Source organism: Triticum aestivum, chromosome 5D (genome assembly GCF_018294505.1).
Source record: "Triticum aestivum cultivar Chinese Spring chromosome 5D, IWGSC CS RefSeq v2.1, whole genome shotgun sequence".
Classification (NCBI taxonomy): domain Eukaryota; kingdom Viridiplantae; phylum Streptophyta; class Magnoliopsida; order Poales; family Poaceae; genus Triticum; species Triticum aestivum.
The window spans coordinates 487,141,753-487,158,969 of NC_057808.1; positions in this window are offsets into that span (position 1 = coordinate 487,141,753).

The following is a 17,217-nucleotide window of genomic DNA, read 5'->3' on the forward strand; positions in this document are numbered from 1 at the left end:
TGTAAGCAGCTTCACCGAGGTCTTTCTTTGAAAAACTCCTTTCAAACACTCCTTTATGCTTTGCAGAATAATTCTACATTATTTCCGATCAACAATATGTCATTCACATATACTTATCAGAAATGTTGTAGTGCTCCCACTCACTTTCTTGTAAATACAGGCTTCACCGCAAGTCTGTATAAAACTATATGCTTTGATCAACTTATCAAAGTGTATATTCCAACTCCGAGATGCTTGCACCAGTCCATAGATGGATCGCTGGAGCTTGCATATTTTGTTAGCACCTTTAGGATTGACAAAACCTTCTGGTTACATCATATACAACTCTTCTTTAATAAATCCATTAAGGAATGCAGTTTTGTTTATCCATTTGCCAGATTTCATAAAATGCGGCAATTGCTAACATGATTCAGACAGACTTAAGCATAGATACGAGTGAGAAACTCCCATCATAGTCAACACCTTGAACTTGTCGAAAACCTTTTGCGACAATTCTAGCTTTGTAGATAGTAACACTACTATCAGCGTCTGTTTTCCTCTTGAAGATCCACTTAATCTCAATGGCTCGCCGATCATTGGGCAAGTCAATCAAAGTCCATACTTTGTTCTCATACATGGATCCCATCTCAGATTTCATGGCCTCAAGCCATTTTGCGGAATCTGGGCTCATCATCGCTTCCTCATAGTTCGTAGGTTCGTCATGGTCAAGTAACATGATCTCCAGAACAGGATTACCGTACCACTCTGGTGCGGATCTTACTCTGGTTGACCTACGAGGTTCGGTAGTAACTTGATCTGAAGTTTCATGATCATCATCATTAGCTTCCTCACTAATTGGTGTAGGTGTCACAGGAACCGGTTTCTGTGATGAACTACTTTCCAATAAGGGAGCAGGTACAGTTACCTCATCAAGTTCTACTTTCCTCCCACTCACTTCTTTCGAGAGAAACTCCTTCTCTAGAAAGGATCCATTCTCAGCAACGAATATCTTGCCTTCGGATCTGTGATAGAAGGTGTACCCAACATTTTCTTCTGGGTATCCTATGAAGACGCACTTCTTTGATTTGGGTTTGAGCTTATCAGGTTGAAACTTTTTCACATAAGCATTGCAACCTCAAACTTTAAGAAACGACAGCTTAGGTTTCTTCCCAAACCATAGTTCATACGGTGTCGTCTCAACGGATTTAGATGGTGCCCTATTTAACGTGAATGTAGCTGTCTCTAATGCATAACCCCAAAACGATAGTGGTAGATCGGTAAGAGACATCATAGATCGCACCATATCTAATAAAGTACGGTTACGACGTTCGGACACACCATTACACTGTGGTGTTCCAGGTGGCGTGAGTAGTGAAACTATTTCACATTGTTTTAACTGAAGGCCAAACTCGTAACTCAAATATTTTACCTCTGCGATCATATCGTAGAATTTTATTTTTGTTACGATGATTCTCCACTTCACTCTGAAATTCTTTGAACGTTTCAAATGTTTCAGACTTGTGTTTCATCAAGTAGATATACCCATTTCTGCTCAAATCATCTGTGAAGGTCAGAAAATAATGATACCTGCCGCGAGCCTCAATATTCATCGGACCACATACATCAGTATGTATGATTTCCAACAAATCTGTTGCTCGCTCCATTGTTCCGGAGAACGGAGTCTTAGTCATCTTGCCCATGAGGCATGGTTCGCAAGCATCAAGTGATTCCAAAAGTCCATTAGCATGGAGTTTCTTCATGCGCTTTACACCAATATGACCTAAACGGCAGTGCCACAAATAAGTTGCACTATCATTATTAACTTTGCATCTTTTGGCTTCAATATTATGAAAATGTGCATCACCACGATCGAGATCCAACAAACCATTTTCATTGGGTGTATGACCATAGAAGGTTTTATTCATGCAAACAGAACAACAATTATTCTCTAGCTTACATGAATAACCGTATTGCAATAAACATGATCCAATCATATTCATGCTCAACGCAAACACTAAATAACATTTATTTTAGGTTCAACACTAATCTTGAAAGTATAGGGAGTGCGTGATAATGATCATATCAATCTTGGAACCACTTCCAATACACATCGCCACTTCACCCTTAACTAGTCTCTATTCATTCTGCAACTCACGTTTCGAGTTACTACTCTTAGCAACTGAACCAGTATCAAATACCGAGGGGTTGCTATAAACACTAGTAAAGTACACATAAATAACATGTATATCAAATATAACTTTGTTCACTTTGCCATCCTTCTTATCCACCAAATACTTGGGGCAGTTCCGCTTCGAGTGACCAGTCCCTTTGCAGTAGAAGCACTCAGTTTCAGGCTTAGGTCCAGACTTGGGCTTTTTCACTTGAGCAGCAACTTGCTTGCCGTTCTTCTTGAAGTTCCCTTTTTTTCCCTTTGTCCCTTTACTTGAAACTAGTGGTCTTGTTAACCATCAACACTTGATGCTCTTTCTTGATTTCTACCTTCGTCGATTTCAGCATCGCGAAGAGCTCGGGAATTACTTTCGTCATCCCTTGCATATTATAGTTCATCACGAAGTTCTAATAACTTGGTGATAGTGACTAGAGAATTCTGTCAATTACTATCTTATCTGGAAGATTAACTCCCACTTGATTCAAGCAATTGTAGTACCCAGACAATCTGAGCACATGCTCACTGGTTGAGCTATTCTCCTCCATCTTGTAGGCAAAGTACTGTCAGAGGTCTCACACCTCTCGACACGGGCATGAGTATGAAATACCAATTTCAACTCTTGGAACATCTTATATGCTCTGTGACGTTCAAAACATTTTTGAAGTCCCGGTTCTAAGCCGTAAAGCATGGTGCACTTAACTATCAAGTAGTCATCATACCGAGCTTTTGTCAAAACGTTCATAACGTCTGCATCTGCTCCTGCAATAGGTCTGTCATCTAGCGGTGCATCAAGGACATAATTCTTCTGTGCAGCAATGAGGATAAACCTCAGATCACGGATCCAATCCGCGTCATTGCTACTAACATCTTTCAACTTAGTTTTCTCTAGGAACATATAAAAATTAAACGGGGAGCAACATCGCGAGCTATTGATCTACAACATACATATGCTAATACTACCAGGACTAAGTTCATGATAAATTAAAGTTCAATTTATCATATTACTTAAGAACTCCCACTTAGATAGACATCCCTCTAATCATCTAAGTGATCACGTGATCCAAATCAACTAAACCATGTCCGATCATCACGTGAGATGGAGTAGTTTTCAATGGTGAACATCACTATGTTGATCATATCTACTATATGATTCACGCTCGACCTTTTGGTCTCAGTGTTCCGAGGCCATATCTGTTATATGCTAGGCTCGTCAAGTTTAACCTGAGTATTCCGCGTGTGCAACTGTTTTGCACCCGTTGTATTTGAACGTAGAGCCTATCACACCCGATCATCACGTGGTGTCTCAGCACGAAGAACTTTCGCAATGGTGCATACTCAGGGAGACCACTTATACCTTGATAATTTAGTGAGAGATCATCTTATAATGCTACCGTTGATCTAAGCAGAATAAGATGCATAAAAGATAAACATCACATGCAATCAATATAAGTGATATGATATGGCCATCATCATCTTGTGCTTGTGATCTCCATCTCTGAAGCACCGTCATGATCACCATTGTCATCGGCGCGACACCTTGATCTCCATCGTAGCATCGTTGTCGTCTCGCCAACTATTGCTTCTACAACTATCGCTACTGCTTAGTGATAAAGTAAAGCAATTACAGGGCGATTGCATTGCATACAATAAAGCGACAACCATATGGCTCCTGCCAGTTGCCGATAACTCGGTTACAAAACATGATCATCTCATACAATAAAATATAGTATCATGCCTTGACCATATCACATCACGACATGCCCTGCAAAAACAAGTTAGACGTCCTCTACTTTGTTGTTGCAAGTTTTACGTGGCTGCTACGGGCTGAGCAAGAACCGTTCTTACCTACACATCAAAACCACAACGATAGTTTGTCAAGTTGGTGCTATTTTAACCTTCGCAAGGACCGGGCGTAGCCACACTCAGTTCAACTAAAGTTGGAGAAACTGACACCCGCTAGTCACCTGTGTGCATAGCGCACGACGGTAAAACCAGTCTAACGTAAGCGTACGCGTAATGTCAGTCCGGGCCGCTTCATCCAACAATACCGCCGAACCAAAGTGTGACATGCTGGTAAGCAGTATGACTTATATCGCCCACAACTCACTTGTGTTCTACTCGTGCATATTACATCAACGCATAAAACCTGGCTCGGATGCCACTGTTGGGAAACGTAGTAATTTCAAAAAAATTCCTACGCACACGCAATATCATGGTGATGCATAGCAACGAGAGGGGAGAGTGTTGTCTATGTACCCTCGTAGACCAAAAGCGGAAGCGTTAGCACAACGCGGTTGATGTAGTCGTACGTCTTCACGATCCGACCGATCAAGTACAGAACGCACGGCACCTCCGAGTTCAGCACATGTTCAGCTCGATGACGTCCCTTGAACTCCGATCCAGCCGAGCTTTGAGGGAGAGTTCTGTCAGCACGACGGCGTGGTGACGATGATGATGTTCTACCGACGCAGGGCTTCGCCTAAGCATCGCTACGATATTATCGAGGTGGATTATGGTGGAGGGGGCACCGCACACGGCTAAGAGATCAAGAGATCAATTGTTGTGTCTATGGGGTGCCCCCTCCTCCGTATATAAAGGGGGGGAGGAGGAGAGGGCCCGCCCAAGGGGGTGGCGTGCCCTAGGAGGGGGAAACCTACTCCAAGTAGGTTTGCCCCTCCCTTTCCCAGTCCACGAAGGAGGGGGGAGGAAGGAGTGGGAGAGGGGAAAGGCAAGGGGGGCGCCGCCCCCCCTTCCTTGTCCTATTCGGACTCAATGGCAGGGGGCGCGCCTCTTGCCCTGGCCGGCCCCTCTCTCTCTCCACTAGGGCCCAACAAGGCCCATTAGTTCCGGGAGGGGGGGTTCCGGTAACCCCCGGTACTCCGATAAATGTCCGAAACCTTTCCAGTGTCCAAACATAGTCGTCCAATATATCGATCTTTACGTCTCGACCATTTCGAGACTCCTCGTCATGTCCATGATCACATCCGGGACTCCGAACAACCTTCGGTATATCAAAACACATAAACTCATAATATAACTGTCATCGAACTTTAAGCGTGCGGACCCTACGGGTTCGAGAACTATGTAGACATGACCGAGACACGTCTCCGGTCAATAACCAATAGCGGAACCTGGATGCTCATATTGGCTCCCACATATTCTACGAAGATCTTTATAGGTCAAACCACATAACAACATACGTTGTTCCCTTTGTCATCGGTATGTTACTTGCCCGAGATTCGATCGTCGGTATCTCAATACCTAGTTCAATCTCGTTATCAGCAAGTATCTTTACTCGTTCTATAATACATCATCCCGTGACTAACTCATTAGTTACAATGCTTGCAAGGCTTATAGTGATGTGCATTACCGAGTGGGCCCAGTGATACCTCTCCAACAATCGGAGTGACAAATCCCAATCTCGAAATACGCCAACTCAACAAGTACCTTTGGAGACACCTGTGGAGCACCTTTATAATCACCCAGTTACGTTGTGACGTTTGGTAGCACACAAAGTGTTCCTCCGGTAAACGGGAGTTGCATAATCTCATAGTCATAGGAACATGTATAAGTCATGAAGAAAGGAATAGCAACATACTAAACGATCAAGTGCTAAGCTAACGGAATGGGTCAAGTCAATCACATCATTCTCCTAATGATGTGATCCCGTTAATCAAATGACAACTCATGTCTATGGCTAGGAAACATAACCATCTTTGATCAACAAGCTAGTCAAGTAGAGGCATACTAGTGACACTCTGTTTGTCTATGTATTCACACATGTATCATGTTTTCGGTTAATACAATTCTAGCATGAATAATAAACATTTATCATGATATAAGGAAATAAATAATAACTTTATTATTGCCTCTAGGGCATATTTCCTTCACTACCTTGCAGCACTTTTGTTACTACTATCATTACTTGCTCGTTACAAATTATCTGGCTATCAAACTACTCTGTTACTTACAATTTCAGCACTTGCTGGCATTACCTTGCTGAAAACCGCTTGTCATTTCCTTCTGCTCCTCGTTGGGTTCGACATTCTTACTTATCGAAAAGAGCTACAATTGATCCCCTATACTTGTGGGTCATCAAGGCTATTTTCTGGCGCCGTTGCTGGGGAGTGAAGCGCCTTTGGTAAGTGGAATTTGGTAAGGAAACATTTATATAGTGTGCTGAAATTTATTGTCACTTGTTACTATGGAAAACAATCCTTTGAGGGGTTTGTTCGGGGTATCTTCACCTCGACCGGAACCATAATTAGCTACCCCTCAACCTATTGCACCTACTGAAAATATTGAATATGAAATTACTTTGTTTATGATAGAAGAACTGCTAGCTAATCCTTATGCAGGAGATGGAACCGAACATCCTGATATGCACTTGATATATGTGGGACAAATTTGTGGATTGTTTAAACTTGCAGGTTTACCCGGAGATGAAGTTAAGAAGAAGGTTTTCCCTTTATCTTTGAAGGGAAAAGCATTGGCATGGTATAGTATATGCAATGATATTGGATCTTGGAATTGGAATCGATTAAAATTGGAGTTTCACCAAAAAAAAATCCCATGCATCTAGTTCATCGTGATCGGAATTACATATATAATTTTTGGCCTCGTGAAGGAGAAAGTATCGCTCTAGCTTGGGGGAGGGTTAAATCAATATTATATTCATGCCCCAATCATGAGCTCTCAAGAGAAATTATTATCCAGAATTTTTATGCTCGACTTTCTCATAATGATCGCCATGCTTAATACTTCTTGTGCTGGTTCTTTTATGAAGAAGACTATTGAATTCCGGTGGGATCTTTTGGAAAGAATTTAACGCAACTCTGAAGATTGGGAACTCGACGAAGGTAAAGAGTCAGGTATTAAGCTTAAGTATGATTGTGTTAAATCTTCTATGAATACCGATGCTTTTCAAAAGTTTAGCACTAAATATGGACTTGACTCTGAAATAGTAGCATCCTTTTGTGAATCATTTGCTACTCATGTTGATCTCCCTAAAGGGAAGTGGTTTAAATATCACCCACCTATTAAAGAAGAAATTAAAGAACCTGTACCAGTTAAAGAGGAAACTATTCTTTATAATGTTGATCCAATTGTTCCTACTGCTTATATTGAAAAACCACCTTTCCCTATTAGGATAAAGGAACATGCTAAAGTATCGACTGTGGTCAACAAAAGTTATATCAGAACACCTAAACCTGATGAACAAATTAAAGTAGAGCCTAGTGTTGCTATGGTTAAAGACCTCTTGGAAGAAAATATAGATGGGCATGTTATTTACTTCTATAATGAAGCTACTGTAATTGTCAAACCCGATAAAATAGATAATCATAGACCCGTTGTTGGCATGCCCGTTGTCTCAGTTAAAATAGGAGATCACTGTTATCATGTTTTATGAGACATAGGTGCTAGCGTAAGTGCTATTCCTTACACCTTATATCAAGAAATTATGAATGACATAGCACCCGCAGAGATAGAAGACATATCTGTTACTATTAAACTTGCTAATAGAGATACTATTTCACCAACTGGGATTATTAGAGATGTTGAAGTCTTGTGTGGGAAAATAAAATACCCTACTGATTTTCTTGGTCTTGGTTCCCCATAAGATGATTTTTGTCCCATTATTTTCAGTAGACCTTTCTTGAACACCGTTAATGCTCAAATAGATTGTAAGAAACAAATTGTCGGTGTCAGTTTTGGTAATGAGTCTCATGAGTTTATTTTTTCCAAGTTTAGTAGAAAGCTTCATGAAAAAGAATTGCCTAGTAAGGATGAAATAATTGGCCTTGCTTCTATTTTTGTGCCTCCTACTGATCCTTTAGAACAATATTTGCTAGACCATGAAAATGATTTACATATGCATGAAAGAAATGAAATAGATGAGATTTTCTTTGAACAACGTCCTTTGCTTAAACACAATTTGCCTATTGAAACTCTAGGAGGTCCTCCTCCACCTAAAGGTGATCCTGTGTTTGAATTAAAACAATTTCCAGACACTTTGAAATATGCTTATCTTGATGAAAAGAAGATATATCCTGTTATTATTAGTGCTAACCTTTCAGAACATGAAGAAGAAAGATTATTGAAAGTTCCAAGGAAGCACCGAGCTGCTATTGGATATACTCTTGATGATTTAAAGGGCATTAGTCCCACTCTATGCCAGCACAAGATTAATATGGAACCTGATGCTAAACCCGTCGTTGATCACCAACGTCGGTTAAATCTGAAGATGAAAGAAGTGGTAAGAACGAAGATATTAAAACTTCTGGAAGCAGGTATAATCTATCCTATAGTTGATAGTAGATGGGTAAGCCCTGTTTATTGTGTTCCTAAGAAAGGAGGTATTACTGTTGTTCCTAATGATAAGAATCAACTTATTCCACAAAGAATTGTTACAGGCTATAGAATGGTAACTGATTTTAGAAAATTAAACAAAGCAATTAGAAAAGATCATTACCCTCTGCCTTTTATTGATCAAATGCTAGAGAGATTATCTGAGCACACACACTTTTGCTTTCTTGATGGATATTCTGGTTTTTCACAAATACATGTTTCTCAACCTGACCAAGAAAAGACCACTTTCACTTGTCCCTTTGGAACTTATGCTTATAGACGTATGCCTTTCGGTTTATGCAATGCACCTGCTACCTTTCAAAGATGTATGATTGCTATATTCTCTGACTTTTGTGAAAAGATTGTTGAGGTTTTCATGGATGACTTCTCTGTTTATGGGAAGTATTTTGATGATTGTTTAAGCAATCTTGATTGAGATTTGCAGAGATGCGAGCAAACAAATCTTGTCTTGAATTGGGATAAGTGCCACTTTATGGTTAACGAAGGTATTGTTTTGGGCCATAAAATTTCTGAAAGGGGTATTGAAGTGGACAAAGCTAAGGTGGATGCAATTGAGAAAATGCCATGTCCTAAAGATATCAAAGGTTTTCATAGCCTAGGTCATGCTGGTTTCTATAGGAGATTTATCAAAGACTTTTCTAAACTTTCTAGGCCTCTTACAAATCTTTTGCAAAAGGATGTTCCTTTTGTTTTTGATGATGATTGTTTAGAAGCCTTCGAAACACTCAAGAAAGCCTTAATTTCTGCACCTATTGTTCAACCACCTGACTGGAACTTGCCTTTTGAAATTATGTGTGATGCCAGTGATTATGTTGTTGGTGCTGTTCTAGGACAAAGATTTGATAAGAAACTGAATGTTATTCATTATGCTAGTAAAACTCTAAAGTTATCATTCACACCGACCATGTTGCTATTAAATATCTTATGGAAAAGAAAGATACTAAACCTAGACTATTATTCGATGGGTTCTCTTGCTACAAGAATTTGATTTACATGTTACTGATAGGAAAGGAGCTGAGAACCCAGTGGCTGATAACTTGTCTAGGCTTGAAAATGTGCTTGATGACCCACTACCTATTGATGATAGTTGATAACCCACAAGTATAGGGGATCGTTTGTAGCCTTCTTCGATAAATAAGAGTGTCGAACCCAACGAGGAGCTAAAGGCAGAACAAATATTCCCTCAAGTTGTATCGACCACCGATACAACTCTACGCACACTTGACGTTTGCTTTACCTAAAACAAGTATGGAACTATTTTGCAAGAATAAAACTACGAGTACTTTGCGACAATAAAACTACGAATAAATTTCAAGGTAATAGAAGTGGATAGCTTTTGTCAACAAGAAAGTCATTTGTCCCTAGGCAATCGATAACAAGTACCGGTAATCATTCTTGTAATTTTATATGAGGGAGAGGCATGAGCTAACATACTTTCTCTACTTGGATCATATGCACTTACGATTGGACCCCTAGCAAGCATCCGCAACTACTAAAGATCATTAAGGTCGAGAAACCCAACCATAGCATTAAGTATCAAGTCTTCTTTACTCCCATACGTCATAAGCCACTTATCCGCGTTTAGGCTCCTGTCACCCCCGCAACACTGACAATAAGCAAACCATGAACGTATTGCAACACCATACAACGGGGGCCCCTCACGTTTGCGTGAGACGAAGGGCACCGTAGGACAATGCCATAAATAAAATATACAATCATACCAACCAAGATCACGATTAACCCATAGGACAAAATGGATCTACTCAAACATCATAGGATAGCGAAATATCATTGGGAAATAAATATATGGAGTTGAGCACCATGTTTAAGTAGAGATTAGAGATTACAGCGGGGGGGGGGGGAGAGGTGTTACACCACTGCAGATAGGGGAAAGTTGCTATTGATGGTAGGAAGGTTGTTGATGTAGATCGCCTTCACGATCCTAGCCCCGGCGGCACTCCGGTGCCACCGAGAGAGAGGGGGAGAGATCCCTTCTTCCTTGGCCTCCCCCCTAGATGGGAGGAGAGTTCCCCCTCTGGTCCATGGTCTCCATGGCGGCGGAGGGGCGGGAGCCCCTCCGAGATTGGATCTCTCTCTCTGTTCTCTTCTATTTCGCGCTCTCCTGATCTAGCCGGGGTATAAGCTTCCTTGCGCCCGAAGTAGAGCTCCAACCGACGTACGAGGTGAGCACAACCCACCACCGCGAGCCTGGCTCCCCTGGCGCGCCCTGGTCTCTTGTGGGCTGTGTGGGCCTCCGTTTGCGGTGATTCCAACTCCCAAAAATCACATATATTCCCAAATAATTCTCCGTAAAATTTTATTGCATTTGGACTTCGTTTGATATGGATTTTCTGCGATACAAAAAATGCAACAAACATGAACTGGCACTGGGCACTGGATCAATAGGTTAGTCCAATAAATCATATAAAAAGTTGCCAAAAGTATGTGAAAGTTGTATAATATTTGCATGAAACAATAAAAAATTATATATACGACGGAGATGTATCAGCATCCCCAAGCTTAATTCCTGCTCGCCTCGAGTAGGTAAATGATAAAAATGTTAATTTTTGATGTGGAATGCTACCTAGCATAAACTTGATCATATATCTAATCATGGCATGAATATTAAGACATAAGTGATTCAAAGCAGTAGTCTATAATTTGACATAAATACATCAATACTCAGGCATCCCAACAAACAATCATGTCTTTCAAAATATCAATGCTAAAGAAAGCTATCCCTACAAAATCATATAGTCTTGTCATGCTCTGTCTTCTTAACACAGTATTATCATGCACAACCCCGATGACAAGCCGAGCAATTGGTTCATACTTTTTAATGCGCTTCAACTTTTTCAACCCTCACACAATACATGAGCGCAAGCCATGGATATAGCACTACAGGTGGAATGGAGTATGATGATAGGGGTAAATATAGAGAAGACAAAAAAGTAAGAAAGTCTCACATCGACGCGGCTAACCAACGGGCTATGGAGATGCCCATCAATCGATATCAACGTGAGGAGTAGGGATTGCCATGCAACGAATGCACTAAGAGCTATAAGTGTATGAAAGCTCAATATGAAAACTAAGTGGGTGTGCATCTAATCCTATAATGAAAAATTCCCACTAGTATATGAAAGTGACAACATAGGAGACTCTCCATATGAAAAACATGGTGCTACTTTGAAGCACAAGTGTGGAACTAGCATGCCCCTTCTCTCTTTATTTCTTTATTTCTTTTTATTTTTTTATTTTTTTATTTCTCTCATTGTCCAGAGTCTCATCCTGACTTGTGGGGGAATCGTAGTCTCCGTCATCCTTTCCTCACTGGGGCACTGCTCTAAAAATGAATAATGATGATCATCACACTTCTATTTACTTATAACTCAAAAGAAATAAAAATTACAACTCGATACCTATGACAAAGTATGACTCTATATGAATGCCTCTGGCAATGTACCAGGATGTGCAATGATCTAGCATAACATGTATGAAAAATGATGAACAGTAGCTGAGCCACAACTACTATGTCAGCTATATGATCATGCAAAGCAATATGACAATGAATGCTCAAGTCATCAAACGGAAGCGGTGGAAGTTGCATGGCAATATATCTCGGAATGGCCATGGAAAAGCCATAATAGGTAGGTATGGTAGCTGTTTTGAGGAAGATATAATAAGGATTATGTGTGATAGAGGGTATCATATCATGGGGTTTGGATGCACCTGCGAAGTTTGCACCACGTCTCGAGGTGAGAAAGGGCAATGCATGGTACCGTAGAGGCTAGCAAATTGCCGAAAGGTAAGAGTGCGTATAATCCATGGACTCACATTAGTCATAAAGAACTCATATACTTATTGCAAAAGTTTATTAGCCCTCGAAGCAAAGTACTACTACGCATGCCCCTAGGGGGTAGATTGGTAGGAAAAGACCATCGCTCGTCCCCGACTGCCACTCATAAGGAAGATAATCAATAATAAATCATGCTCCAACTTCATAGCATAACGAGAGACTATACGTGCATGCTTCGGGAATCACAAACCTTAACACCAATATTCTTACTAACCACAACCGTTTACTAGTACCTCCCACATATTCCATCTCTATATCGCAAAACTATTGCAAGGAATCAAACATATCATATTCAGTGATCCATAAGTTTTATGTAGGATTTTATGAATAACCAAGCAATTGACCAATTCCTGTTGACTCTCTAAATAGATATACATGAAGCATGAGAGTTTAATTCTTTCTACAAAAGATCATGCTCTAACAAATATAAGTGAAGCAAAAGAGCATTCTATGAACATCAGTTTTCTATGTGAAGAGAAACAGGCAATCCAAACTTCAAATGATATAAGTGAAGCACATGAAACATTCTATAAAGCCATACTCAAAAGATATAAGTGAAGTGCAATGAGAATTCTATACATCAACCATGGACTATCTCATACCAGCATGGTGCATAAAATAAAAGTGAAAAATAAATGCAAAATACGCTCCAAGATTTACACATATCACGTGAACGAAACAAAGACGAAAGCATACCGATACTTGTTGAAGAAAGATGGGATGACTTCCGGGGCATCCCAAGCTTAGACGCATGAGTCTCCTTGAATATTTACTTGGGGTGCCTTGGGCATCCCCAAGCTTGAGCTCTTGCCTCTCCTCCTTCTCCTCATATCGAGACCTCCTCGATCTTTGATCACTTCATCCACACAAAACTCAACAGAAAGCTCGGTAAGATCGGTTAGTATAATAAAGCAAATCACTACTCTAAGTGCAGTTGCAAACCAATTCATATTTTTTTTGCATTGCAGCTACTGTAATATAACTTTTCCATGGATTATACCACCGATAGAATCGATAGTTTCATCAAAACAAGCAAAACAATGCATCAAAAACAGAATCTGTCTTAAACAGGACAGTCTGTAGCAATATGAAGATCTACCATACTTCTGGTACTCCAAAAATTCTGAAAAATTAGGAAAACGTAAAAAAATTGTATATGAAGACAGTGCAAAAAGTTTCAGAAACGTTTGACGTTCCAGGAAAAAATTAAAATTCATGCGCTACAGCCAAAGTTTCTGTTTCTGCACCGCATGTACCAACAAGCAATCTAATCATCCTAAAGGCAAATCTTGGCACATTATTTTTATAATACAATCGAAGTGTACAAGGGGATAATTTTTGTTGAAAAGTTTCTGTAATTCAAGATTCACAAAGTTTCCATGGGCATGAACAAAGTTCAAGGCATGCTCCCGCTTTCACGGTGCTCGTCCTTCTCACTTTCACTTTTCTTTTTGTGAAGTTTTAAGTTCCCCTCTATATTTTTTGTTTTTAAACTATATAAAAGCACTCAACAGAAATAAATGACTCTCTAAAACTTCCGGGTTGTCTCCCTGGCAGCGCTTTCTTTAAAGCCATTAAGCTATGCATAAAGTGCTCAAGTAATGGATCCACCAAGATCCCAAGGTATATCAAGGCCAATTTTAATTAGCAATGATTTGGCATTTAGTAATGAGCACAAAGCAACATATATCAAGAAATGATGAAGTCTAACTCTCTTTCTATGCATCGGCATGTCATACAAGAACAATTCATGCACATCATGTAAAGGCCAATACATAGCATAAACAGTTTCTTGCAATTCTATCATGTTGGAAACACAGAGAGGCGGAGATGTGGTTCCTCTCTCATAATAATTGCAAGTAGGAGCAACAAGCACATGCATATTATTGATACGTCTCCAATGTATCTATAATTTTTTATTTTTCCATGCTATTATATTATCTGTTTTGGATGTTTAATGGGCTTTATTATGCACTTTTATATTATTTTTGGGACTAACCTACTAACCGGAGGCCCAGTGCAAATTGCTGTTTTTTGCCTATTTCAGTGTTTCGTAGAAAAGGAATATCAAACGGAATCCAAATGGAATGAAACCTTCGGGAGAGTTATTTTTGGAACAAACATGATCCAGGAGACTTGGAGTGGATCAAGGAAGCAACGAGGCGGCCACGAGATAGGGAGGCGCGCCTACCACCACCCTCGTGGGCCCCTCGTGGCTCCACCGACCTACTTCTTTCGCCTATATATACTCATATACCCTGAAAACATCCGAGAGCACCACGAAACCCTATTTCCACTGCCGCAACCTTATGTACCCGTGAGATCCCATCTTGGGGCCTTTTTCGGCGCTCCGCCGGAGGGGGAATCGATCACGGAGGGCTTCTACATCAACACAATAGCCTCTCCGATGACGTGTGAGTAGTTTACCATAGACCTTCGGGTCCATAGTTATTAGCTAGATGGCTTCTTCTCTCTCTTTGGATCTCAATACAAAGTTCTCCTCGATTCTCTTGGAGATCTATTCGATGTAATTCTTTTTGCGGTGTGTTTGTCGAGATCCATGAATTGTGGGTTTATGATCAATATTATCTATGAACAATATTTGGTTCTTCTCTGAATTCTTATATGTATGATTTGATATCTTTGCAAGTCTCTTCGAATTATCAGTTTGGTTTGGCCTACTAGATTGATCTTTCTTGCAATGGGATAAGTTCTTAGCTTTGGGTTGAATCTTGCGGTGTCCTTTCCCAGTGACAGCAGGGGCAGCAAGGCATGTATTGTATTGTTGCCATCGAGGATAAAACGATGGGGTTTATATCATATTGCTTGAGTTTATCCCTCTACATCATGTCATTTTGCCTAATGCGTTACTCCATTCTTATGAACTTAATACTCTAGATGCATGTTGGATAACGGTCGATGTGTGGAGTAATAGTAGTAGATGCATAATCGTTTCGGTCTACTTGTCGCAGACGTGATGCCTATATACATGATCATGCCTAGATATTCTCATAACTATGCACTTTTCTATCAATTGCTCGATAGTAATTTGTTCACCCACCGTAGATTATGCTATCTTGAGAGAAGCCACTAGTGAAACCTATGGCCCCCGGGTCTATTTTCCATCATATGAGTTTCCGATCTATTTTATTTTGCAATCTTTACTTTCCAATCTATATCATAAAAATACTAAAAATATTTATCTTATTATCTCTATCAGATCTCACTTTTGCAAGTGGCCGTGAAGGGATTGACAACCCCTTTATCGCGTTGGTCGCAAGGTTCTTATTTGTTTGTGCAGGTACAAGGCGACTTGCGTGTAACCTCCTACTGGATTGATACCTTGGTTCTCAAAACTTGAGGGAAATACTTACGCTACTTTGCTGCATCACCCTTTCCTCTTCAAGGGAAAACCAACGCATGCTCAAGAGGTAGCAAGAAGGATTTCTGGCGCTGTTGCTGGGGAGGCTTACGCCAAGTCAAGTCAAGATTTGATCTCCCAGCAACTAGCCATTTCTGGCGCTGTTGCCGGGGAGTCTACACACAAGTCAAGACATAGCATGTACCCATCACAAACTCTTATCCCTCGCATTACATTATTTGCCATTTGCCTCTCGTTTTACTCTCCCCCACTTCACCTTTGCCGTTTTATTCGCCCTCTTTTTCTGTTTGTCTCTTTTCGCTTGCTTCTTTGTGTGCTTGTGTGTTGGATTGTTTGTCACGATGGCTCAAGACAATACTAAATTGTGTGACTTTTCGAATACCAACAACAATGATTTTCTTAGCACGCCGATTGCTCCTATTACCGATGCCGAATCTTGTGAAATTAATGTTGCTTTCTTGAATCTTGTCATGAATGATCAATTTTCTGGCCTTCCTAGTGAAGATGCCGCTACTCATCTAAACAACTTTGTTGATTTGTGTGATATGAAAAAGAAGAAAGACGTGGATAATGATATTGTTAAATTGAAGCTATTTCCGTTTTCGCTTAGAGATCGTGCTAAAACTTGGTTTTCGTCTTTGCCTAAAAATAGTATTGATTCATGTAATAAGTGCAAAGATGCTTTTATCTATAAGTATTTTCCTCCCGTTAAGATCATCCCTCTTAGAAACGATATTATGAATTTTAAGAAACTTGATCATGAACATGTTGCACAAGCTTTGGAGAGAATGAAATTAATGATACGTAATTGCCCTACACATGGTTTGAATTTATGGATGATTATACAAAAAATTTATGCCGGATTGAATTTTGCTTCTAGAAATCTTTTAGATTCGGCCGCGGGAGGCACTTTCATGGAAATCACTTTAGGAGAAGCTACTAAACTCCTAGATAATATTATGGTTAATTATTCTCAATGGCACACCGAAAGATCTACTAGTAAAATGGTCACGCGATAGAAGAGATTAATGTCTTGAGTGGAAAGATGCATGAACTTATGAAGTTGTTTGCTAATAAGAATGTTTCTTCTGATCCTAATGATATGCCTTTGTCTACTTTGATTGAGAATAATAATGAATCTATGGATGTGAATTTTGTTGGTAGGAACAATTTTGGTAACAACGCGTATAGAGGAAACTTTAATCCTAGGCCGTTTCCTAGTAATTCCTCTAATAATTATGGTAATTCCTACAACAACTCTTATGGAAATTTTAATAAGATGCCCTCTGATTTTGAGACTAGTGTTAAAGAATTTATGATTTCGCAAAAGAATTTCGATGCTTTGCTTGAAGAAAAATTGCCTAAGATTGATGAGTTGGCTATGAACGTGGATAGAATTTCTCTTGATGTTGATTCTTTGAAACTTAGATCTATTCCACCTAAGCATGATATCAATGAGTC